The sequence below is a fragment of the Psammomys obesus genome, unplaced genomic scaffold (assembly GCF_907164565.1).
Source record: "Psammomys obesus unplaced genomic scaffold, mPsaObe1.curated_primary_1811, whole genome shotgun sequence".
NCBI classification, from domain to species: domain Eukaryota; kingdom Metazoa; phylum Chordata; class Mammalia; order Rodentia; family Muridae; genus Psammomys; species Psammomys obesus.
The window spans coordinates 1060118-1066755 of NW_026590341.1; the positions used below are offsets into that span (position 1 = coordinate 1060118).

At 37.0% G+C, this 6638-nt stretch overlaps 1 pseudogene; it reads right to left on the reverse strand.

Annotated features, from left to right (window-relative positions):
* Positions 1-2158: 2158 nt before the first annotated feature.
* LOC129676486 (YEATS domain-containing protein 4-like) lies at positions 2159-2807 on the reverse strand (annotated as a pseudogene).
* Between the last annotated feature and the right edge of the window lie 3831 nt (positions 2808-6638).

Consider the following 6638-nt stretch of genomic DNA (forward strand, 5'->3'; position numbering starts at 1 on the left):
TACCATAGAGACAAGCACATGGAGGTGAAGGCTTCATGTAGGCACTACCTTGACTTCTCTATGTTCAGTGAGTTGTGTGGGTGTTTTCCTCAGCAATGGGGCCCTGCTTCAGTTGGTAGAGCCCTAACTTTGTTTAGCCAGGCTTGTTTGGGGATTTTCATGGGCCTCCCTTAGACAACAACTCAACTGAAAGTAACCTAGTTCTGCCACTGGAAGTCTTGCCTGGCTACACAAGATGGCCAGCTGAGACTCTGTATCTCCCATTACTAGGAGTCCTCATTACAATCACCTTCATACATTCCAGGAAGTTTCCATTGCACTAGGCTTCCACCCTATTTTCCACCCCCCCCCAATTCCAACTGTATCTCCCTGCCACCTGATTTTTCCACCCCCATTTCCACCTGTCCCCAGTCCACTCATAAATATCTATTTTCCCTTCTTAGGGAGATCCCTGTGTCCACTGTAGACCCCTTCCTCTTTACCTAAGCTCTCTGGTTATCATTTGCTTAATGGTTTATATCCCCTTATAAGTGAATACATACTGTAGTTATCTTTCTGTGTTTGGGTTACCTTATTTAAGATGATTTTTTTTTCTAGTTTCATCCATTTACCTGAAAATTTCATGTCATTGTTTTTTTAACAGCGGAGTAATACTTCATTGTGTAAATGTGCCACATTTTGTTTATCCATTCTTCACCTGAGGGACATCTAGGCTGTTTCCAGTTTCTGGCTATTATAAATGAAGCCACAGTGAACATAGATGCACAAGTGTTTTGTGGTAGGATGGAGCATCCTTTGGGTATATGCTCAAGAGTGGTAGAGCTGGTCTTGAAGTAGATCAATTTTTTTTTCTTTCTGAGGAACCACCTTATTGATTTTCATAGTGGCTGTACAAGTTTGCAATCCCAGCAGCAATGGAGGACTGTCCTCCTTGCTCCCCATCCTTGCCAGCATGAACTGTTACTTGTGTTATTGACTTACCCATTCTGACAGGCGCAAGATGGAATCTCAAAGTACTTTTGATTTGCATTACCCTGATGGCTTAGGATGTTGAACATTTCTTTACATGTTTCTCAGCCACTTGAGATTTCTCTTTTGAGAATTCTCTGTTAAGATCTGTACCCATTTTTAAATTGAATTATTTAAATTTTTGATATCTAGTTTCTTGAGAATTAAAAAAAAATATATTTTGGAAATTAGCCCTCTATTTAATGTAGAATTGATAAAATCTTTTTCCATTCTATAGGCTGTCACTTTGTCTGATTGAAGGTAACCTTTTCCTTACAGAAGCTTTTCAGTTTCATGAGGTCCCATTTATTGTCAGTCTTAGTGCCTGAGCTATTGGTGTTCTGTTTAGAAAGCCGTCTCCTGTGCCAATGGGTTAAAGGCTATTTCCCATTTTCTTTCTTATCAGGTTCAGTGTATCTTATTTTATGGTACAGTCTTTGATCACTTGGACTTGAGTTTTGTGCAGGTTTTTTTCTCCTTTATTTTGATGCTGGCTGTAGACTTGCTATATATTGTCTTTATTATGTTTAAGTATGTCTCTTGTATCACTAATCTTTCCTGGACTTTTATTATAAAGGGATGTTGGATTTTTTTTCAAAGGTCTTTTCTGCATCTAATGATATGATCATATATCTCTTTGATCTCCTTTGGTTGTCTTATTGATCTAGCTAAAACTTCAACTATTATATTGAGTGGATATGGACGGAGTAGGCAGCTTTGTCTTGTCGCTGATTTTAGTGGAATTGCCTTAAGTTTCTCTCCATTTAATTTAATGTTAGTTATTGGCTTGCTGTATGTGTTTCTGATTTCTCCAAGACTTTTTTTCTGAGCAGTAAACTACATTTATTGAATACCAGATACATCATATGCAAAAGAGGTAGACTGCGGCAGATAAGAACCTCAAGAACTAAATATACAGACCAACCACTAATTCTAATTACTAGAGAAGTACAAAATCTGCACAAGTTAGACTTTAAACAGAATTTGTTGCTTGCCTGACGGAAAACAAGCTACACATACAGTTCAACAAACAAACAAACAAACACTTTACAAATTGTGCTTATCATTATGGAATGCTACTTAGCATCAATTTTTAGTACAGAGAAGTATGTCCCAAGAAAGACTGTGTAAGCAGTGTGATCATTGGACTTCACGGCCAAGAAACCCCTGGCTGGGGAAATGCACATTCAGCTCCTTCCAGAAACATGCCAGCCTCTGCACCAGGTCCTTCCTGCTTTCTGGTTATCTGACTATCAGCTGCTAATATGTCTTTCGTTTGATCGTCCTCTTCAAGTTTTCTGGTTTCATTTTTTGAACAATTTATAGTTTCAGGACATGCTTTTAATCTCTCCTTAAGCTCTGCAGTTTCAAAACTTGTTTTTCTTGGCAGCTTCTGATTTTCCTCTGGTTTTCAAGTTCTGCAAATCATGTTTCATGCTTATAGGTTCCTAATGTTAGCTGACGAGACATTGTTAATAGTTGCTACATCATTACTCGTAGGTCTTGAACTATCATTTCATTGTAGAACTCTGAAACCACTGTCTTTTTTCACAGCATTGCACACTTTTTTCCACAGTGTCAGACTGAAACAGCTTTAGTAAGTGATGCAGAGTTACAGTTACAGGTCTTTCACTGGGGTCAATGGAAAATACTTTGATGATTATTTCAAATCCACACCATCCTGTTACAGTAATTTCATATGGAGGCTTATGTAATTTAAACTGGGTTTTCTTCACGTATGCTGACATATCCTCATTTCTATATGGCTTTACCTGTACTTCCACTGGTGGTGTGCCCATCTTTTCTTCCCCAAATACGGGACAACAGTACTATTGTTAGCCATAAACTATTGGCTTAACGATGGTAATCCCCTTCACTCTCTGGGGGTTGGGTGAATTGGCCATTCAGGCCCTCTGTGGGAGAGCTGAGTGCTTCTCCAAGACTTTTATCATGAAGAAGTGTTGGATTTTGTCAAAGGCTTTTTCAGCATCCAGTGAGAAGATCTTATAGTTTTTTTCTTTCATTTTGCTTATATGGTGGATTATATTGATGGATTTTCTTATGTTGAAAAATTCCTGCATCCCTGGGATGAAGCTTACTTGATTATGGTGGATGATATCTTTATGTATTTTGGATTCAGTTTGCAAGTATTTTATTGAGTATTTTTGCATCAGTTTTCATAAGGGAAACTGGTTTGAAATTCTCTTTCTTTGTTGAGTCTGTGTGGTTTAGGTATCAGGGTGACTGTGGCCTCATAGAATGAGTTTGGCAATGATCCTTCTGTTTCTATTTTGTGGAATAGTTTGAGGAGTATTGGTATTAGCTCATTTTTTAAAAAAATTTTTTTATTAATGACACTTTATTCACTTTGTGTCCCCCCTGTAGCTCCCTCCCTTCTCCCTTCCCAATCTCACCCTCTCTCCCCCTTCCTTACCCATGCCCTTCCCAAAATCCATTGATAAGGGACATCTTCCTCTCCTTCCTTCTGATCCTAGTCTATCAGGTCTCATCAGGAGTGGCTGCATTGTCTTCCTCTGTGGCCTGCTAAGGCTGCTTCCCCCTCAGGGGTTGGTGATCAAAGAGCTCATCTTTGAAGGTCTGCTAGAATTCTGCACTAAAACAATTTGGTCCTGTGTTTTTTTTTTTTTTGTTTTTGTTTTTGTTTTTGTTTTTTTTTTTTGTTGGGAGACTTTTATTGATTGCTTCCATTTCCTTAGGGTTTATAGTCCTATTAAAATTGTTTACCTGATCTTGATTTAACACTGGTAAGTGGTATCTATCAAGAAAATAGTCTATTTTGTTTAGATTTTCCAATTTTGTGGCATACAGGTTTTTGAAGTAATACCTAATGATTCTTTGGATTTCCCTGGTGTTTGTTGTTATGTCCCCCTTTTCATTTCTGAATTTGGATATTGTCTCTCTACCTTTTGGTAAATTTGGCTAAGGGCTTGTCTATCTTGTTGATGTTCCCAAAGAACCAACTGTTGGTTTCATTGATTCTTTGTATTGTTTTGTTTCTGGTTTATTGATTTCAGTCCTCCATTTAATTATTTCCTGCCATCTACTCATCTTGTGTTTGCTTCTTTTTGTTCTAGAGATTTCAGGTGTATTGTTAAGTTGCTTATATGGAATCTCTCCAAGTTCTTTATGAAGGCCCTTAGTGCTATGAACTTTCCTCGTAGCATTGCTTTCATTGTGTAAGTTTGGGTATGTTATGTATTCATTTTCATTGAATTCTAGAAAGTCTTTATTTTTCCTTGACCCAATGATCATTGAGTAGAGAGTTGTTCAGTTTCCATGACTTTGTAGGCTTTCTGTTGTTTCTGTGGTTGTTGAAGTCCAGCTGTAATCCATGGTGGTCTGTTATGATTCAGGGGGTTATTTTAGTTTTCTGTTGAGACTTGCTTAGTGGCTGAATATATGGTCAATTTTGGAGAAGGTTCCATGAGAAGAAGGTATATTCTTTTGTGTTTGGGTGAAATGTTCTGTAAATATCTGTAAATATTTGATTCATAATGTCTGTTAGTTTCATTATTTCTGTTTAATTTATGTCTGGATGATGTGTACATTGGAGAGTAGGGTGTTGAAGTCTCCTACTTTAATGTGGGTTTTTAAATGTGTGATTTAAGCTTGCCTCTTAAGTCCATTTGCTTGAAATATTTTTTCCAGTACTTTACCCTGAGGTAATTAATGTCAGTCTTTGATGTTGAAGTGTGTTTCTTGGATGCAGGAGAAGGATGAATCCTGATTTTGCATCCATTCTGTTAGTCTTTGTCTTTTTATTTGAAAATTGAGACCATTGATATTGAGAGATATCAGTAACCAATGACTGATTCTTGTTATTTTGTTGTTGTTGTTTTTGGTATGCATGTTTGTGTCCCCCTTCATTTTCTTCTGTTGGTGTGCAATTATTTATTTCCTGTCTTTTCATGTGTGTAGCTAAACTCCTAGGGTTGGAATATTTCTTCTAGCACCTTCCATCAGGCTGGATTTGAAGATAGATATTGTTTAAATATGGCCTTATCATGTATTATCTTATTTTCTCCATGGATAGTGATTGAAAGTTTTGCTGGGTATAGTAGTCTGGGCTGGCATTTGTGGCCTCTTAGGGTTGGCAGCACATCTTTCCAGATCCTTCTGGATTTTAGAGTTTCTATTGAGAAGTAATTCTAATAGGTCTATCCTTACATGTTACTTGGTTTTTTTCTCTTGCAGCTTTTTAATATTCTTTGTTTTGTATTTTGATTATTATGTGGTGAGGGGACTTTCTTCTATGGTACAGTCTATTTGGTGTTCTGTATTACACTTGTACCTTTATAGGCATTCTTTTTTGGCTTAGGAAAATTCTCTTCTACGATTTTGTTGAAGACATTTTATGGGCTTTTGAGCTGGGTTCCTGTTCCTTCCTCTACACGTATTATTCTTAGGTTTTTTTTTTTTTTTTTTTAATAGTTTCCCAGATTTCTCAAATGTTTTATGTCAGGATTTTTTTTAGATTTAACATTTTCTTTGACCAGTATATCCATTTTTTCTATTGTATCTTCAACTCCTGAGATTCTCTTTTCCATCTCTTGTATTTTGTTGGTGAAGCTTGATTCTGTAATTCCTGTTGGAGTTCCTAAATTTTTCATTTCTAGGACTTCCTGAATTTTCTTTATTGATTAAACTTTTAATTTTATGCCCTGCACAGTTTTATTTTATTTTTTTAACACTGTTTGTGTTGTCCTGGATTTCTTTAAGGAATTTGTAAATCTCCTCTTTAGGGACCTAGATCGTGTTCATAAAGGTCGTTTTAAGGTCTTTTTCTTGTGCTTCATCTGTGTTAGAATGTTTAGGGCTTGCTGAGGCAGGTTAGATGGGCTCTAGTGGAAATTTCTTGCCCTGGTTGTTGCTGATTGTGTTCTTATGGTGGTGTCTTGAGACCTGGGTTTGGGATGATTAAAGGCCTAGGTGCTGATTTCTATTTATTTATAAACAGAATTACATGTATTATAGTTTTTTTTAAATGTTTGACACCTTTGTTAAGTGTGTATGTAAGCTTCCATATTAAATTTAGGATTTCCACTCAATGGGCCCATACCAATAAACTCAGCCGGATCCAGATTTATGTTCCTTCTACCATTATCTCACACTCTTAAAATCCATTCCCACACATATCATCCAGACTTGTGCTTGAATGAGTTAGCAAACTCATTGGTGGACCCTAAGGGACATCAGTATCATAGTCTCCCCCCCCCCCCAACTGGTTGGTAGTATGATTCTTTGTGGCTTTTTCAGATACCCTTATTGTTATTTTACCCATTTCTTTCTGTCTATATTTACCTTCATTCTCTCTCCCTAGAGAGTTTCCTATCTCCCTACCAGATCACCTGTACCCTGCTATTTCCCTCTCTATTGCTCTCAACCTTTTATCCTGGCAATGGTTCCATTTTGCCTTTCCTAGTGATTATATCAGGAACTCTAGATGCCAGACTTGTAGCTGTAAGATTTTATATTTTCCCTCTGAGCTTTGTTTTTACTTTGGTTTGATATTTCTCTGCTATTGTCCCGTTCTTTTTGGAGTGTTATTGTGTGCTATTTTATATAAAAAGTGTGTACCTTGTTTTGGTTGCATAGGAATTCACAGTTAA